This window comes from Herpailurus yagouaroundi, unplaced genomic scaffold, assembly GCF_014898765.1.
Source record: "Herpailurus yagouaroundi ecotype Mexico unplaced genomic scaffold, PumYag 185, whole genome shotgun sequence".
In the NCBI taxonomy this organism is placed as follows: domain Eukaryota; kingdom Metazoa; phylum Chordata; class Mammalia; order Carnivora; family Felidae; genus Herpailurus; species Herpailurus yagouaroundi.
The window spans coordinates 19,086,900-19,105,673 of NW_024412416.1; the positions used below are offsets into that span (position 1 = coordinate 19,086,900).

General features: G+C 47.1%; 1 pseudogene; it reads left to right on the forward strand.

Moving 5' to 3' along the window:
- Nucleotides 1-7,780: 7,780 nt before the first annotated feature.
- LOC121042233 (60S ribosomal protein L21-like) lies at nucleotides 7,781-8,285 on the forward strand (annotated as a pseudogene).
- Nucleotides 8,286-18,774: the final 10,489 nt, after the last annotated feature.

The window sequence follows — 18,774 nt, forward strand, 5'->3', positions numbered from 1 at the left end:
CTTGGGCATGGAACCAGGCAAGCCACCTTTTTATGATGTTGCCATAATTTTGTGCACACTGGAGTTTGGGCACCTTTGGGATGCGTATGGGAGAGAGTGACTAATGGGCAGACAATCACAATGTGGAGTGACAAATGCAACAGTGGAGGTGTGTCCAAACTATTCTGGAAGGAAAGATTGGGTGGTCATGGTCAACTCCCATGACATGATGTTGGCATTGGGTTTCACAGTGTGAATAGGCATGTTGCCAGCTGGAGAACTGGGGAAAGAGGGCTCCCTAGCAATGGAACGGCATGAGGAAGGGCATGGTAGGAACAGCACAGTGTGGTCTGGGAGTAGGCAGTAGGTCAGTGTGGCTGAGGCAGAGGGTGAGGGGCATGGGGAAAGCTGGCAGGGGAAGACGACCAGACAGGCGGAGGCCAGACAGTGTCCATCCAAACAGTGAATGATCAGACACAGGGTCCCAGGCTTCCCTGGGGATCTGGAGGCAGACAGCAGATGGATAGGATGGAGAGATACCACTGGGGTAGAGATGGGCATGAAGACAGCCCTCAAGATGGAGGTAAGACAAGTGCAGGCCTGACTGGAGGTTGTGTGGATGGAGAGGTGAAGAGGGCTTGAGTAAATGGGGAGACAGATGCCAGAAGCTTCCAGAAGACAGGCTGGGATAGGGGTCAGGGATTCCAGCTGAGGTGACTGGACAATCTGGAACCCTGGCAGGGGACACCCAGAGGTAGTTTGAGAAAGAGAGGTCAGTAGAAGATAATTCCACTTTGAAAATGGAAATACCAGTCTGGAGCATGTTTATCAAGCACCTACTATGTGCCTGGAATGTCACTAATCAGCTGTAGGCACTAGTTTAAATCTGAGGAGCCTGGATGTGTGTGGGAGGCAAATGGGGAAGAAATCACAACTGTGACAAGCTAACCTCAAGGGCTGGCCTCAGCAGAAATATCTGCCACCTTCACTGTAGACAAAATGCCTCTGTGAAGGGCCTACTTTGCCTGCCAGCTGCTGGGGATCATGCAGTCTGTGGGGTCTAGACAAGCCAGTGTGGTTGTTGTAGGTGTACTCTTGGGCACTCCTCGGAGTCAGGAGGAGTGAAAACCCCAGACCCTGAACCCTGAACCACATAGCCACGGGAACTGAACCAAGTCACAGAAATAGTTGCTCACTCCCATTTGTCTTGCAAGTTATGGAAAGGCTGTGGCTCATCTCAGTTCTTAGTAATGGGGCGAAAGGCAAGGCAGGCTGGGTGCCTTTCTCTGCAGCAGGTAAGGTGAGCTGTGGGAGCTGCCATGACCTTCCCCTTGGGTGAGTGGGGGGCCAGCTCAACCAGGAGCCCTCTGGTGAGCAGGGTGCCTTCAGTGGAGCTGGCTTGTGGAACAATGGACAAGGGGTCTCAGGAGAGCCCTGGAGAGGCCTGTTCTCAACCCCCTCAACAGAGATGTAGTGGGGCTCCCTGTCTGCTCTGCAGATAAGTGAAATTCTCTGGACCAGGCTGAGTCTGAGGGCTTCATCACATGTAAACTTAGCCTGTCCACCTACCACTGAACACAGAGGGACCCCTTCCCAATCCCCGTCAGCCTGTCCAGGACTCATTTTCAGACCCAATGGACAGACTCCTTTATGAGTTGAATTGTGTTCCTCCAAAACGGAAGTTGATGTTCTGACCCCCAGTACCTTAGAATGTGATTTCATTTGGAGATAGGATTGTTGCAGTTTTAAGTGCTTAAGATCATACTGAAGTGGAGTGGGACCTTAATCCTATATGACTGGTATCTTTTTAGAGGGGGAAATTTGGACACACACACACACACACACACACACACACACGGAGTCCTGAAGATGAGGGCAGAGATGGTGGTAATGCTTCTATAAACCAAAGAATGCCTGAGATCACCAGCAGCCAGGATAGACGCTGAGAGCAGATGCTCCCTCATGGTCCTCAGAAGGAAGCAGCCTTGCCAGCACCTTGATTTCAGACTTTCAGCCTCCAGAGCCCTGAGACAAGACTTTTCTATAGCTCAAGCCCCACCTCCTAAAGTCTGTGGTACTTTGTTACTGCTGCCCTAGGAAACTACTTTTTTTTAAATGTTTATTATTTATTTTTGAGAGACAGAGAAAGAGAGTGCTGGCAGAGGAGGGGCAGACAGAGAGGGGGAGACACAGAAGTGGAAGCAGGCTTCAGGCTCTGAGCTGTTAGTACAGAGCCTGACACAGGGCTTGAACTCATGAGTGGTGAGATCATGACCTGAGCCAAAGTCGGATGTTTAACCAACTGAGCCACCCAGGCGCCCTGGAAACTACTTAATACAGTCTCCATTCTGTGCAACATGAGTGAGTGAAAGGTCTAAGAACACGGAACCTTCAGAAAGCAAGAATAGGGATCTTTGTTCCTCTGCTGAGAGGGGTGAGGCTGCTGCCTCACATGGTAGGAAAAGCTGCTGACCTTCACTGAGCTCGTTCTCCGGGCCAGCCCCCACACACAGTTATCCTTCCTTTACCAATGAGGAAACTGAGTCACAAGTCCCAAAGCTAGTGAGAGGTGGAGTCCTGTTTTACTCCAAAACCTTTGTTTTTAAGTTAGAGAAGCTGCCTCTGAATAAGCAAGGCTCATCAGGCATTGAAGGCAAGAAGTATGAGAAGCCTGGCTAGAGGCTTATCAATTTTGTTTATTTTTTCAAAAAACTGGCTCTTGGTTTCATTGATCTGCTCTATATTTTTTTGTTTTTTTGTTTTCTTTAAGATTCTATATTGTTTTTTCTGCTCTGCTCTTTATTATTTCTCTTCTTCTGCTGGGTTTGGGGTGTCTTTGTTGTTCTGCTTCTATTTCCTTTAGGTGTGCTGTTAGATTTTGTATTTGGCATTTTTCTTGTTTCTTGAGATAGGCCTGGACTGCAATGTATTTTCCTCTCAGGACTGCCTTTGCTGCATCCCAAAGCGTTTGGATTGTTGTATTTTCATTTTCATTTGTTTCCATATATTTTTAAATTTCTTCTCTAATTGCTTGGTTGACCCATTCATTCTTTAGTAGGGTGTTCTTTAACCTCCATGCTTTTGGAGTCTTTCCAGACTTTTTCCTGTGGTTGATTTCAAGCTTCATAGCATTGTGGTCTGAAAGTATGCATGGTATGATCTCAATTCTTGTATACTTATGAAGGACTGTTTTGTGACCCAGTATGTGATCTGTCTTGGAGAATGTTCCACGTGCACTCGAGAAGAAAGTATATTCTGTTGCTTTGGGATGCAGAGTTCTAAATATATCTGTCAAGTCCATCTGATCCAATGTCTCATTCAGGGCCCTTGTTTCTTTATTGATCCTGTGTCTAGATGATCTATCCATTGTTATAAGTGGAGTATTAAAGTCCCCTGCAATTACCACATTCTTATCAATAAGGTTGCTTATGTTTGTGATTGTTTTATATATTTGGGGGCTCCGGTATTCGGCGCATAGACATTTATAATTGTTAGCTCTTCCTCATGGATAGACCCTGTAATTATTATATAATGCCCTTCTTCATCTCTTACTACAGCCTTCAATTTAAAGTCTAGTTTGTCTGATATAAGTATGGCTACTCCAGCTTTCTTTTGACTTCCAGTAGCATGATAGATAGTTCTCCATCCCCTCACTTTCAATCTGAAGGTGTTGTCAGGTCTAAAATGAGTCTCTTGTAGACAGCAAATAGATGGATCTTGTTTTTTTTATCCATTCTGATACCCTATGTCTTTTGGTTGGAGCATTTAGTCCATTTACATTCAGTGTTATTATAGAAAGATATGGGTTTAGAGTCATTGTGATGTCTGTAGGTTTCATGCTTGTAGTGATGTCTCTGGTACTTTGTCTCACAGGATTCCCCTCAGGATTGCTTGTAGGGCTGGTTTAGTGGTGATGAATTCCTTCAGTTTTTGTTTGGGAAGACCTTTATCTCTCCTTCTATTCTAAATGAGAGACTTGGATAAAGGATTCTCGGCTGCATATTTTTTCTGTTCATCACATTGAAGATTTTCTGCCATTCCTCTCTGGCCTGCCAAGTTTCAGTAGATAGATCCATCACTATTCTTTTCAGTCTCCCTTTATATGTTAGAGCATGTTTATCCCTAGCTGCTTTCAGAATTTTCTCTTTATCCCTGTATTTTGCCAGTTTCACTATGATATGTCGTGCAGAAGATTGATTCAAGTTACGTCTGAAAGGAGTTCTCTGTGCCTCTTGGATTTCAATAACTTTTTCCTTCCCCAGATCAGGGAAGTTCTCAGCTATGATTTCTTCAGGTATACCTTCAGTACTTTTCCCTCTCTCTTCCTCCTCCGGAATCCCAATTATGCATATATTATTGTGTTTAATTGTGTCACTTAGTGCTCTAATTCTCCCCTCAGACTCCTGGATTTTTTTTATCTCTCTTCTTCTCAGCTTTCTCTTTTTCCATAATTTTATCTTCTAATTCACCTATTCTTTCCTCTGCCTCTTCAATCTGAGCTGTGGTCACCTCCGTTTTATTTTGCAGCTCATTTATAGCATTTTTGAATTCCTCATGACTATTTCTTAGTCCCTTGATCTCTGTAGTAATAGATTCTCTGCTGTCCTCTATACTTTTTTCAAGCCCAGAGATTAATTTTATGACTACTATTTTAAATTCATTTTCTGTTACATTGCTTAAATCGTTTTTGACCAGTTAATTAGCTGTTGCTACTTCGTGGAGTTTCTTTTGAGGAGAATTCTTCCGTTTCGTCATTTTGGATGGTCCCTGGAGTGGCGTGGAACTGCAGGGCTCTTCCCCTGTGCTGTCTGGAGTAACTTGCGTTGGTGGGCGGGGCCGCAGTCAGACCTGATGTCTACCCCCAGCCCACCACTGGGGCCACAGTCAGACTGGTGTGTACCTTATCTTCCCCTCTCCAGGGGCAGGGCTCACTGTGGAGTGGTGTGGCCCCTGTCTGGGCTACTTGCACACTGCCAGGCTTGTGGTAATCTGGGATCTGGTGTATTAGTCCAGGTGGATCCGCAAGGTGCACAGGGGCAGGAGGGGCAGACTCAGCTCACTTTGCATTTGGTGGTCCGCTTTGGGAGGGGCCCTGCAGCACCAGGAGGGAGGCAGACCCGTTGGAGGGATGGATCCACAGAAGCACAGCATTGGGTGTTTGCCTGGTGCAAGCAAGTTCCCTGATGGGAACCAGTTCCCTTTGGGATTTTGGCTGGGGGATGGGCAAGGGAGATGGCGCTGGCAAGTGCCTTTGCTCCCCGCCAAGCTGAGCTCTGTCCTCCGGGGCTCAACAACTCTCCCTCCCATTGTCCTCTAGCCCTCCCGCCCTCAGAACAGAGCTGTTGACTTATAACATTCCAGACGTTAAGTCCCGCTGGCTATCAGAACACACTCCAAAGGACAGTTCAGAACTGAACTCCAAAGGACTTACAGAGTTAGATGGAACAATTTGGGTAAGTGATGCAAGAAGGGGGAGGGTGGGAAGAGCGACCCACAAAAGCTGGCGAGCCTGACCTGTGGGAAGCCAGAGATGCAGCTGGAAACACATTGATGAGGTGGAGGGTCTACACTAGGGATGTTCGCTTTATCTCAAGAGTAATGGAGGAAATTTATCAGAGGGTTTATACTCATCACGACTGGTTTATATTTAGAAAGACCTTTCTGCTTGTGCAGAGCATGGGTAGAAGTATGGATAGGTAAGGGGAGGCCTGTTTGGAGGCTCTGGCTCTAGTAAGAATCCAAGTAAGAGAGGGTGGAGTCCAGGTTGGGTGGCAGCATTGGGGACCAAGAGAAAAGGGGGTAACTAAAAAAGATGGTTAGTGTCACTAATCACCAGAAAGATGCAAAGCCAAAGCACCATGAGATAGCGCCTCACACCTGTCAGGATGACTATTATCAAGGAAAGAACGAAAAAGAAAGAAAGAAAGAAGGAAAAAGAAAGAAAGAAAGAAAGAAGAAAGAAAGAAAGAAAGAAAGAAAGAAAGAAAGAAAGGGAGGGAGGAGGGAGGAAGGGATGAGGGAGGGAGGAAGAAAGAGAAGGAGGGAGGAATGAAGGAAGAAGGAAGGAAAGAGAAAACAAGTAATGGCCAGGATGTGAAGAAATTGGAAATATTGTGCACTGTTGGTGGGAATGCAAAATGATGCAGCTACTGTAGAAAACAGTATGGCAACTTCCTGCAAAGCTAAAAATAGAAACACCATATGATCCAACAATCCCACTTCTGGTTTCATACCCAAAAGGACTGATATCAGGATCTTGAAGAGATAGTAGAACCCCGGAGTTTATTACAACATTATTCACAGTACTGGAAACAAACTCAATGTCCATCAGTGGATGAATGGATAAAGAAGTTATCGTCTATGCATACAATGGATTATTATTCAGCCTTAAAAAAGAAGGAAATCCTGCAATATGTGACAACATGGATGAACCTTGAGGACATTATGTAAAGTAACATAAGCCAGTCACAGAAGGGCAAATGCTGTATGAATCCACTCAGACAAGGTCATTGAAATTGTGAAACTCATAGAAGCAGAGAGTAAAAGGGTGGTTGCCAGAGGCTGGAGGGAGGGGGAAATGGGGAATGGGGAATCAAAAGGCATAAAGTCTTAATTATGCAAGATAAAGTAGTTCTGGGGGTCTTCTGTACAACACTGTGACTGTAGTTAACAATACCGTAGTGTGCACTTAAAAAAATGTTAAGGGGGTAAATCTCATGTGAAATATTATCACAGTATAATTTTTTTAAACGTTAACAATTTTAAAAAGAGACATATTTACAGGGGCTAACTGTTGGCAAAGCTGGGGAGGTGAGGGAGTGGGTGGATGGCCGTGAATAGTGGTGCCATCTAGGACTGTGGGAAAATACTTGAGCCTGCAGATCAAAAGTTTATATTTTGGCTGTCCAGAATTTGAGGCCTCAGTGAGATATCAGAGTGTATTTGTCAAGTGGGCAGTTGGTGGAATCAGACCGGGATCTTGGAGAAGAGGACTGAGGGAGGCAGACCATGAGGGAATTATCAGAGGATGCAGTGGGGCCAAAGCCACGGGAGGAACTGCAAAGAGAACTCACTGAGGAAGAGCCCAGGGCAGGAGAGGAGAACCAGGCCAAACCTGAAAGGGGAGGAGTGGCAGAACTGACTGGAAGGGTGAAGGCATAGGACAGAGTGGCCAGTGGGAAGAGAACCAGGTGGGGTTGTGGGTGAGAGGCTTTGGGAAAGACAGAGGGGCAGCTGTGTAGACTTCTGACCAGAAGTTGAGTCCATTGAAAACTGCAACACACCAGGGCAAGTTTAGTGATTTGGGTCATTGGCAAATGAGTAGGAGTTCTGTAGGTGGGGGTGCCGAGGCAGATTCCAGGGTGTGGTGGTCTGAGGAACAAGAGAGGGGAGAGGGAAGTACATTCAGAGTGTGGGCAAATAGCACAAGGCACTATTTGGTCTGCTTCAACTTTTCCTGCCTAGATCAGTAAGCACTGGACAGTTTTCCACAAACACTGGGCACCACCATTTCTCGGGCACTGTGTTGGCTGAGGAGATCCCCAATACTCCCTACACATAGGGAGATCCTAGAACAGTGGGTAAATCAGAAATTAAGATAATTATAATATTAGAAAGTGAGTAAGGTAGGAGTATGTGGGGGGTGGTGATTATGTTGACCTTGGAGGTTGTCAAGGAGAGAAAGGACCTTTGTGCAGAGTGAACAGCAGGAAGGGATTTGTGAGGAGGGGAAGCCAGAGCCAAAACAGGTGTCTTGGTCTTGCTTATTCCACCCTGAGAAACTTCAGCAAGTTCTGCCATCTTCCAGTAATTTGCCAAAATGACCAACACAAAAGGAAAGTGGAGAGGCATTTGCTATATGTTCTGTAGGCCTTTTAGAAAACATGGAGTTGTTCCTTTGGCCACATACATGCAATTCTCTAAGAAAGGTGATATTGGAGACATCAAGGGAATGGGCACTGTTCAAAAATGAAATACCCCACAAATGTTACCATGGGAGGACTGGCACAGTCTACAATGTCACCTGGCATGCTGTTGGCATTGTTGTAAACAAACAAGTTACAGGCAAGATTCTTGCCGAGAGAATTAATGTACAGATTGATCATATTAAGCACTCACAGAGCTGAGGTAGCTTCCTGAAGCATGTGAAGGAAAATGATCAGAAAGTGAAGGAAGCCAAAGAGAAAGATACTTGGGTTCAGTTGAAGCACCAGCCTGCTCCATCCAGAGAAGCTCACTTTGTGAGAACCAATGGAAAGGAGCCTGGGCTTCTGGAACCCATTCTCTATTCATTCATGGCACGATAAGTATAAAAAACCCCCAAACAAACCTCTAGACTGTAAAAAAAAAAAAAAAAAAAAAGAAAAGAAATTCAGAAAACTACACCTTACATGTGTTTTCTTCCCAGTGAAATGTCTCCATGCTATTCATATTAAAGTTCTGACAAATCTCACAAAAAAGAAAGGTCTTAGATTTCTAATCCAGCATTTCCCATATTTTATCAAAACCTTCTTTTTAAGGGTACATTTGGGGAAGTTTAGGAGCAGGTGGTAGGGAGCCATTGCAGGGCTTTGAGCACACTAGAAAGGTTCCCCTAAGAGTTATGTGTAGGCAGATGGGAGGAAGAGATGAAGAATAGAGAGCTGGTTATGGCAAGATTAATGTGCCCTAGTCCTAGCTCAGGCAGCATTTGGGTAGATGCATGGAAGGGGACAGATTCCAAGAAATTTGGAAGAAAGAACCACCAAAACTGGATGACCCATTAGGGGTATGTGTGAGTGTGTGAGTGTGTGAATGTGTGTGTGTGTGTGTGTGTGTGTGCGCACGCACGTGTGTGTGGAGGTGGAGGTGTTGGTACAGGTAAGTCTGGAGGTGGTGTAGGTTGTTATGATAGTAGTGGTGGAGGATGTGGAGGTGGTGGTGACAGAGGTGATGGTGATGGTGGCAGAGGTGAAAGCACAGACAGAGGTGAATATGGAGGTAGTGGTCAGGGTGGAAGTTTTAGTGATGGTTGTGGCGGAGGTGGAGGTGATGATGGTGGGGAGTAGCAGAAATTCCTGACCCTGTGTCTAGATGAATTTTATCAAGAGAGAGAATGTAGGTGGAGTGTAGATTTGGGGCTGGGATAAAAGGTGGGAAAATAAAGTCAGTTCATCTTGGACATAGTTTGAGACATCTGCAGAGCAGACACAGGGTGTCCCAAAGAACTGCTGCTTTAGGGGCGCCTGGGTGGCGCAGTCGGTTGAGCGTCCGACTTCAGCCAGGTCACGATCTCGCGGTCCGTGAGTTCGAGCCCCGCGTCGGGCTCTGGGCTGATGGCTCAGAGCCTGGAGCCTGTTTCCGATTCTGTGTCTCCCTCTCTCTCTGCCCCTCCCCCGTTCATGCTCTGTCTCTCTCTATCCCAAAAATAAATAAAAAAATTAAAAAAAAAAAAAAAAGAACTGCTGCTTTACCTGCTGGAACTCAGGAGAGGACTCTGGGATACAAGTTTGGGTATGGGTCAATAGCCACAGAAGTGGATGGAACCATAGGAAAGGCAAGGAGAAAGGAAGACAAGGGGACTGGTTGGTGACTGGCTTGGGTCAGGGTCTCCTAGATAAGCTCCAGTGGAATGGGCCAGTGATGTCTCTCAAGTGCTACGTGTGCCAGAAAATTCCTGGGCATAAGACTCAGGGTCCAGTGCAGGCCCTGCTCTTATAGGAAAAAGTGCCAAGCCCAGCTCCATCTGGACAAGGATGGGCCTGCCTTGCCCTGCCCTGTTTTGCTATGGACCTAATGGACTATGTTTATGTTTTTGGTCCAGTTACTCATAGGCAGCCAATTGGCGGGGGAGGATTTGTGTGCCATTTGGAAGTGACAGCCCTACATCTCCATTCCTTGGCTGGACTCCGGCTGGCAGATTAAGGGAGACTGGCTTGGCACAGGAGCGAACAGTGGCTCTGCAGATGGGTGTCTTGCTTGCACGCCAACTGGGTGTGTGCTCAGATCACACAGATTCCTTTCCTCCAAGCCCTTTGGGCTGTACTGATCTCAGTATGGAGTCAGTGGCCTCTGCCATCTTGGATTATTGGACAAATGCGTTGGCAAATCTAGTGGAGTTGGAGGCCAGAGGCCCCAGCAGGGTGCCTGGTGCCTATTGGGCTTCTTCAAACTTAGAACCACCATACCCACTGTAACCCTGGGTGCCAATGTTAGGAGGGAAGGCTTGGGATTGGTAGGGGGTATGCTTGTTGTGGGTTTGCATTTGGCTTGTGAGTCTGGATTCCTGTGCTTGGAGGCATCATAGGAAACAAACTTCCAGGTACACAGACAGACACATAGACAATATCTATTACACAGATATTTCGTTTAAATATTGATTGAAATATGCATTGAAGGGACGCCTGGGTGACTCAGTCAGTTAAGCGTCCAACCTTGGCTCAGGTCATGATCTCACAGCTCGTGAGTTTGAGCCCCGTGTCGGGCTCTGTGCTGATAGCTCAGAGCCTGGAGCCTGCTATGAATTCTGTGTCTCCCTCTCTCTCTGCCCCTTCCCTGCTTGTGCTCTGTCTGCCTCTCTCAAAAATAAACAAACATTAAAAAAATTAAAATGATAAAAAAAAGACATATGCATTGAAAATCAAGCCATTTCATTGAGGTTTTAGGTGTTGAGGTCAAAGTCTGTTTTAACCTAAGAGTTATACTTGGTTCTAATTTGTGTGTAAGATGCCCAGAGTTCAAGGAAGCCATAGGACTTGACGATCAATGGTAAGTAACCCTGTGGCCTCACTTAGGGACTATGTCATCCTCTGGTATTGGGGAAAAGGTGAGGCCTTCAAGTGGTGTCTATAGAGAAAGTGTGTCAGACCACTGCCAGCTCCATCCAGGATCTCGTGTAGGAAAGATCTTCCCAGACAGCCTGTTTAGAAATCCCTTTTTGGACTTGCAGACACCCAGGCAGACTTCGTCTCTTCCCTGAAATGCATCTCCCACTGAAAGCTCTCACGATGTAGCTGCTGGTTTGTGGAGGGGAAATAAAGACCACGGCTTGGTGTTTATGCAAAAAAAGCAAAAAACAAAAGTAAGCAAACCAACCTCCCTCCTAGCTTGCATTACTAGTGCTAAAATGTGCCCTTCTAACCTTGCCAGTTTAGACAGGGTAGACGGTGTAGACAGTCCAGCCTTGTCTCTCCAGTCCAACCTTGTGTCTGTGCTCTCTCAGACACAACCTTTCCCAGATGCTGTCCCCAGAAGACCCAGGAGTCAGCTGGGAGGAAGCTCTTTCAGGCTCTGATGACCTTTGCCCCCAATGTGCATGTCACAGGCAGCTTGGCAATGTGCATCATGCTGCATGTTGATCCTGAGGCCCAAGGAACTGGGTGGTCTCAATCCAACCTGATCCTGGTCTCCTGGAGACTCTGATGCCCACCCAGCCAGTCCCAGCCTTGTTCCATCCTGGGGTGCATGGGACAAGCAGGTGTGGGGGTGATGACATGGGCCAGGGAATTGCTGAGAATGGTCTTCAGAACTCTTGCAAGAAGAGACACCTGACCCTCATTGGCAAATGGAAGCTGGATGACCTTGTAGTTGAGAAGAGTATTTTTTGCTTAGTCCATTTTGGAAGGCTTTCCTGGACCTGGCCTCTTATTGAATGTTTTTAAGGGAAAAAGAGATGAAAAAAAGTTTAATAGATCCATTCATGCTTAACTGGATTCCCAACCACTTCTCCCCTTGAGTGGCAGTTCCCACAGCCAGCCTTATACTCAAGTCTCAGTGAATTCTTTGGTTGGTGGGGCTATGTTAGTTAGCCCTGGATGTCAGAGCACATGATCTGGTCATTTGGGGGCTCCTTGACCCTCCTGCCCCATGTCAGGCTAGAGAGCCCCATGGTTTGACTGAAGGAGCAGAGGCTCTGCTACAGACAGACCTGGGTTCTGACAGTGAATCAGCCATGGGCCTGGGCAGGAAACCCCTCTAACCTGTTGATCCATCTCTAAATCAGGATAAGCATACTTACCTCACAGGTTGGTATGCTGATTCATTAAATGCCCTGGTATAGGCATGTATATACAGCCCCAGCATGCTCCCGGGCACCTAGTGCCCTTGCAATGCTGGAGTCTGGCACGGAAGGGGCTTGGGAACTGTCTGTAGAATCTGAGTCCTCAAAGGGATTATTCATGGTTTAGTAACAGCCTATCAGGAAGGACAATGGTCCCCTTATTGTTCTCTTTCCCATCATTGCCAGCCAGGCCTATTTATAACCTTAGAGGATTCCTCAGGAGTGACTCACCTGCCACAAGGCTACCCCAAGGAGACCTTATCACGCATTACCTGCCTTGCCTGCTGGCCTCTACCCTGGACTCTTCTGGTCTCACCTCAGCAAGCCCAGTCCAGAGGTGCCTGTTTGTGTCCTCAGTTCAGGCATGACATGACTCCACCAACTAGAGAGGCAAACAGAGGCCAGGGGTCAAAGACAGAGGGTGAGAGGAAACCAAATCCCATTGTGAGACCCAAGTCAGGGACTGGGGTCACCATTCAGATGGAGACATCAGCCCCAAGTCATGGCTGGACATGTGGGGGAGGGCTGGCACGAACCAGTTGGATGGTGAATCCAGTCAGCACAAGGGGGCACCAGTCTGGGTTCAGGAACATGAATTTAAGGCCAGGCCCATCCCAGCCATCCTGGGAGCCTACCCGAGGGTGACTCCAAGGTTTCAGAGGCTGTGTGAAGAAAGGCCTTCAGTGGGGCTTTCCTCTCCCCAGTAATGGGTAGTAAGGGGTTATAAGGGGCTAGGCACCACAATGGCTACAGAAAGGAGGGCTCTGGAGACACCTCATGCAGAACCAGCTCCCTCTCCACATCCCTTAGTCAGACTGTGGGGCAGCAATTTCCGGTGGAAGAGGGTGCCTGGGGCCCTCCCCCTTCTGTTCTCACCTCCTCATAGTCACCTCTGGCCTCAAGATTCAGCTCTGGGGCACTTGACGGTGTTCCTCCTTCCTTCACAAAAATTCCCGGGAAAAGACAGCAAGAAAACTCACATGCTGGGAGTACTAAGCATTTTTAAAGCCTTGTTTTTGGGGGGCAGCCCTTGGCTTCCTTCCTTGCAAAAGGCAAAGGTTCTGTTCCAGGGAGAGGGACCCTTGGCATCCACCCCAGAGTCAACGGCAGGGGTGTTCCAGGCCTATGGCAGGCTGGATTCTGCCATCAGCTTCTTCCACTTCTCTGCCTACATTTGGGGGTGCTTGGGTGGCTCAGTCAGTTAAGCATCTGACTCTTGACTTCAGCTCAGGTCATGATCTACAGTTCGTGAGTTCAAGCCCCCCATCAGCTCCACACTGTCAGTGCAGTGCCTGCTTGGGATTATCTCTCTCTACCTCTGTCTCCCTGCCCCTCCCTTGCTCACTTTCTTTCTCTCCCAAAATAAGTAAATTTAAAAAAATAATAATTACAAAAAGCTCCTTAATAATTACAAAATCATCTGTAAACATTGAGATGAACTTAAATGGTACTTTCTCAAGAATCTCACAACCCCTTTAGAGGAGTTGGGAGGTGCTCATCTGAGGGGCAGCAGGAACAGCCCCCTCTTTACAGAAGGCCCGTGCCCTGTTAGGATGGTGGAGCTGGCAGATTATGCCTTCTGTGTGTTTTTCATCTTATCAGAAAATGTGGAAGAAAGGACACTAGTATTTGTCAGGCACCTACTCAACATTTTTCAGTGATTAGTCCACTTAATTCCTTAAGCACCCCTGTGCGTAGGTATAACTGTAGCTGGTAATAACTAACGTATAACTAAGTAGTAATAACTAAGCACTCATGGTTAGCTCTGTTTTAAGCACTGCTAAGCTCTGTTTATATGAATTCACTCACCCAGTACTCCTGACAACACTCCAGCAGCGATCCCCACTTTATGAGGGAGGAAATCGAGGTTTAGAAATGTAAGTGACACAACATGACACAGCCAATACCTGGAATCACTGGTATTTGGCTTCGGGCAGTCTGACTCACAGTCTAAGCTCTCGACCCCTTTATGTCATCCTTCTGAAGTGACCAGGCCAGAATTTGAATCCAGACCACCTTCTCTACCCTGTCAGGCTGCCTCTCAGGATTGGAAAGGAACTTGGCTCTCCAAATGGCCCACTGATGGCTGCTGGGGAAGTGACAGATCCCAGCTCAGAACATCAGATTCCCACTACGGGAAAGAATGGTGGGTAGAAAGGGGGCTAGGGAGAGGAGGAGGGTCTAGTAGGGAGGGGTCTCCTGTGCTAGTGCTGCACTTTTGGTTTAGTTCCAATTCCTTAGGTGCAAGACATCGTGCTGACCCCCAGGTTTTCCTTTGCTTGTTAACCCAGGGGCACCTGGAAGAATCTGCTGTACTGATGCCAAGAAATAGGCTGGGCCAGGCAGGGGCAAAGATGGCTTTCCCACAGCATGGAAGAGAGGCCACCGAGCTCTCAGTCCCCCCTCTGCTTCCCTGTCCACACACCCTCTCCTGTCCCTGTGAGCTCTTGTTCAGGCGTCTGTCTCCAGCCAGCAGGAGACATGGCCTGGTTCTATCTCGAGTGCTGGCGCAGGGCCTGGCAATCAATAAACATTTGTTGAAAGAATTAATCAAACTTGGAGCATTTACTGGACAGAGGCCATTAACCCCTGGTTTGAGTCCATCAGCCTGACCTCTGTCTTCAAGTGGTCAGATTAGTCCTTCTGAGGAGACCCAATGGCCCTTGGCACTGAATCCACATTTCCTTGCTGGTCAATGACAGAGCGGTCCTGGCCAATGGCCACTGGCTCCAGGAGCAGGAGGCTGAGCTTTCCCATCGTTGCCTCAGCAGTGGCCCTGCCAGGCTTCTGGTCAGTCTGGTGTCCCCTCTGGGCTGGCTTCTTGCTTCCCAGCTCATTTCTCCAGGCACGTGGACTCCAGGATCAGATAGAAAGGGTTGAGAAAGACAGGGCAGAGAGAAAGGCGCCACACTCCTTGGGAAAATAGTTGGTTATATTTGCTACTCAATGCCTGGCCCGCTGTTTGTTACTGTCTGCAAGGCTACAAGTACAGATATTGAGAGTGAGACATTTTTAGAGCAGTTTGACACTGCTGCAAGGGCCAAACAACTGACCTGTGGACTCATCTTCTTGAACCACTAGCATGGATTCAAGTTGGCTCTTCACCATAGATGGTGGGAGAGGTGCTGGGTGATAAAAGGTAGCTCCAGAAATGCATGTTCCTTGCAAGCCTCCTCTGCCTCTCCTCATCCCAACTCAAACGGACACTGAAGATGTGTCAGTCTCGTGCCCATAAAGTCCAGTGTGGGTTGGGATAGTTCTAGGTTTTCATTCTGGCTCCATCACCTATCAGCTGTTTGATGCTGGGTAAACTCAAGGGTGCCTCAGTTTCTCAATTGTTGATTATGGTGAGCATTAGCTGAATTAGCATAGAACTGGGTCTGGCAAATACTAGACAATGTACACATGTCAGTTCTTGTCACTGACGAGCATACCCTGCTCTGTTTCAGGCTCTTAAGAACCTGAAAGAAGCATGAGACCCAGACCTAGCCTTCATGTTGCTCTTTAGGAGAGAAGACATAGGTATTGAGACCAGGGAGGCCGGGATCCAGCAAGGGATGCAGCCCAGAAGCTGCTGCAGAAGGATCCATAGATCACAGGGGCTATGACTGGTAGATGGGTCTTGAAGATGGATCACATGGGGAGAGTGCCAAGAAAGGGTTGAAAGTGGAATAAACACAGTTTTTTTAAGGGGACTATAATTGGCTTCCTTGGTGTGGGGGGGGGCTCATTTAAGGAGAGTCTTGAGAAATGATATCAGATGGGGCCCAATTATGGATTATAAATACTTGAGATTGGTCCCATAGGCAACAGGACAGGGAGAGGGCAGCATTTGTAGTTTCAGTGACATGATTTAGATAAGTCACTAGTAGATGGATTAATGCCTAGTACCTAGTATGTAGGTGAGTGAATAAATGAATGAATTGATGCATTAATTAGAGCTCCTTGGGTTGTGCATAAAATCATCCCAACTTGGGGCGCCTGGGTGGCGCAGTCGGTTAAGCGTCCGACTTCAGCCAGGTCACGATCTCGCGGTCCGTGAGTTCGAGCCCCGCGTCAGGCTCTGGGCTGATGGCTCAGAGCCTGGAGCCTGTTTCCGATTCTGTGTCTTCCTCTCTCTCTGCCCCTCCCCCGTTCATGTTCTGTCTCTCTCTGTCCCAAAAATAAATAAACGTTGAAAAAAAAATTAAAAAAAAATAAATAAAATCACCCCAACTCAAACTGACTTAAGTAAAAATAAAACTAGGACATTTATTGGCTTCAAGATATGAAAATAACTTGGAGCCTAGCTGTATCCGGGGCTCAAATGTTATCAACACTCTCTTAGCTGAGCAGCTGTAATTACTTTTCCAGTAATTCCAAAGTTCTGGAATTTTGTCTTCCTGCTCAGGCTTGGGTCATGCTTCCAAAGGAAATGGAATAGATTGGTTGGCTATACTTGGGTCACCTGCCTATGCTGGGGAGCAGAGTCACCCTAAGCACAGAGCTCCCCATGGGGAAATAAGGGTGTTGTTCACAGAGAAGGGTGCAGAGTTGCAGAGCAGGTAAGGAGATCAGTTCTGCATGGCAGCAGATGGTAGCTGGAGCCCAGAAGACCAGAGAGATGTTAAAGTCTTGAATGAAAGTAAAGCTGAGCATGTCACCTTAGTAGACCACAATGTTTGTCTTCTCAACCTTTCCCACAAAAGGGCATAATGGCTTGAGATCAGTATGACTCAGGATGCTGTGCCAAGCATCCAGAGGAGTCATCTTGGCTGCAGGCACTGTGGACATGCAGACATGAGAGAGGAATTGTAGAAGGCAAGAAAATAAATGTCTTTATTTGTTTTGCTTTGTTTTCCCAGAGGGAAAGAGGGGATTGGCAGCTCCATGTTGGTCATATTCCATTTGAGATGCCTCCTAGGCACGTAAATGGGAATTCCAAAGAGGCACCTGATTATAAGAATATGAGGATCAGGGGCAAGGTCTAGAGAGGTCTTCTTGGGGTCCTTAGTGTATAGAAGGTATATAAAGTCATGAGACCAGATAGGATCACATAGGAAGAGAGTGCAGATGGAGAAGAGGTCCCAGGGCTAAGCCTGGGGTGCTGTCAAATTGAGTATTAGTCAGTAAAGGAAGGGCCAGAGAATATGGGCGGGAAATGCAGCAGGAGGAAATCAAGTTGGGGAGAGGCCCAGGAAGTTGAAAGAGGAGGGTGTTTCAATTAGCAGGGAATAGACAAATGTGAGCAATACTAATGGGAGAAGAAAGTGTCTATCAGATTTGTTTACAAGGAGATATTGGTGATCCTGCTAAAGGTAGTCTCAGTGAGACTAGAGGACAACAGTCAGATTGGAAAGAAATGAAGAGGTATAGATTGTAGTGGTGTGGACATGGAGACAGAGAGTAGAGAGCCATTCTGCTGTGAAAGAAGGCAGAAAGAAGGCTGTGAAAGAAAGCAGAGAGATGAGACAGAGGATCTTGTAATCCTGTGTTGTTTGTTTGCTTGTTTTTAGGTTGAAGGGTGCCAGAGTATGTTTGTATACTAGAGGCAACAATCCAGTGGCAAGATGGAAGGTGATGGTAAGGAAGAGGACAGGGATGTAGGATGCCATACAAGGGTGAGGAGGGGAGTAGGATATACTGCCCACTGCACCAGGGGGGGCCTGGGGAGATGGGAACCATGCAGGTACACATCTTTGCGGGGTGGTGGGAAGTTGAGGGATGGCGTCTCTATTGGTTTCAGTTTTTCCACGCAGAAAATATGAGGCAAAGGCATCTCTGAAAATGGGATGTGGGTGGGAAAGGGCATGAAATTGTCTCAGATAGCCTGAAATCAACCCCAACGGAATGATTCTGGGTGTTGAGTAGTACTGAGTATCTCTGAGGCTTGTCCTAAAGGGCTCAGGTGGAACCTGTCCACTTGGTTGGGAGTCTTTCTGTGGCAATGACAAACATGTGGGTAAGGCAAACTGTTGAGTCCATTTAAGGTTGGGGGAGCAGCCAGATGGGTTGATGGATGACAGCAGCAAGAACAGGGTGCCAGCAGAGCGGGAAGGGAAAGACAGTGGTGTGGAAGCAGCAGTGGGAGTTCCTTGCCTTCTGACCCAACCCATCTTTCTCTTATTCCAGCTCCCTTTCCACTCTCCTAGAGGCAGCAAGGCAAGTAGAGTTCTCCAGGGAGGGGCAGCTCCATTCCAGTTAAGGCAAAGAGTTAAGGAAAAGTTTAGAGAAGAGGTTGGGGAGATGGAAAGTTCCAGAGAACCTGATGAAGGGTTTAGGGTGAGGGAGGGAATGGGAAGTCAGGTCAGATTAAGGAATGAATGAATCTCAAATGAATGAATCTGTGAGTTGATGCCATGCTAGTTAGCTTGAAAGAGGGCACGTTGATGATACCTTGTTGATGGCACCATACTGTGCACATTCTTCTCCATTGTTCATTGTTGGTATTGCTGGTGGGGGCGGGTGGTGGGCGGATGCAATGACAGATAGTGTGTGCCATGTGTGGCGTGATGTGCCTCAGTGGTGTACATTTCATTGCTCAGTGATCTCGTTTTGAGTCTCACAGAATTTATTTCCTCAAGCTGTTTCTATCCTTATTTATATAAGTGACTAATCCTTTCATGGGTAGAGCCAAGTCTTCTGTTTCAGTTACATAGAGATACCACGACAAATTACTCATGAACGTTCCAGAAGAGATGAGTATCTGCAAATTATTGAGAGTGCTTCAATATGTAAATAGTATTCTGGAAAGCCTCACAACTATCCAGATTAGATTA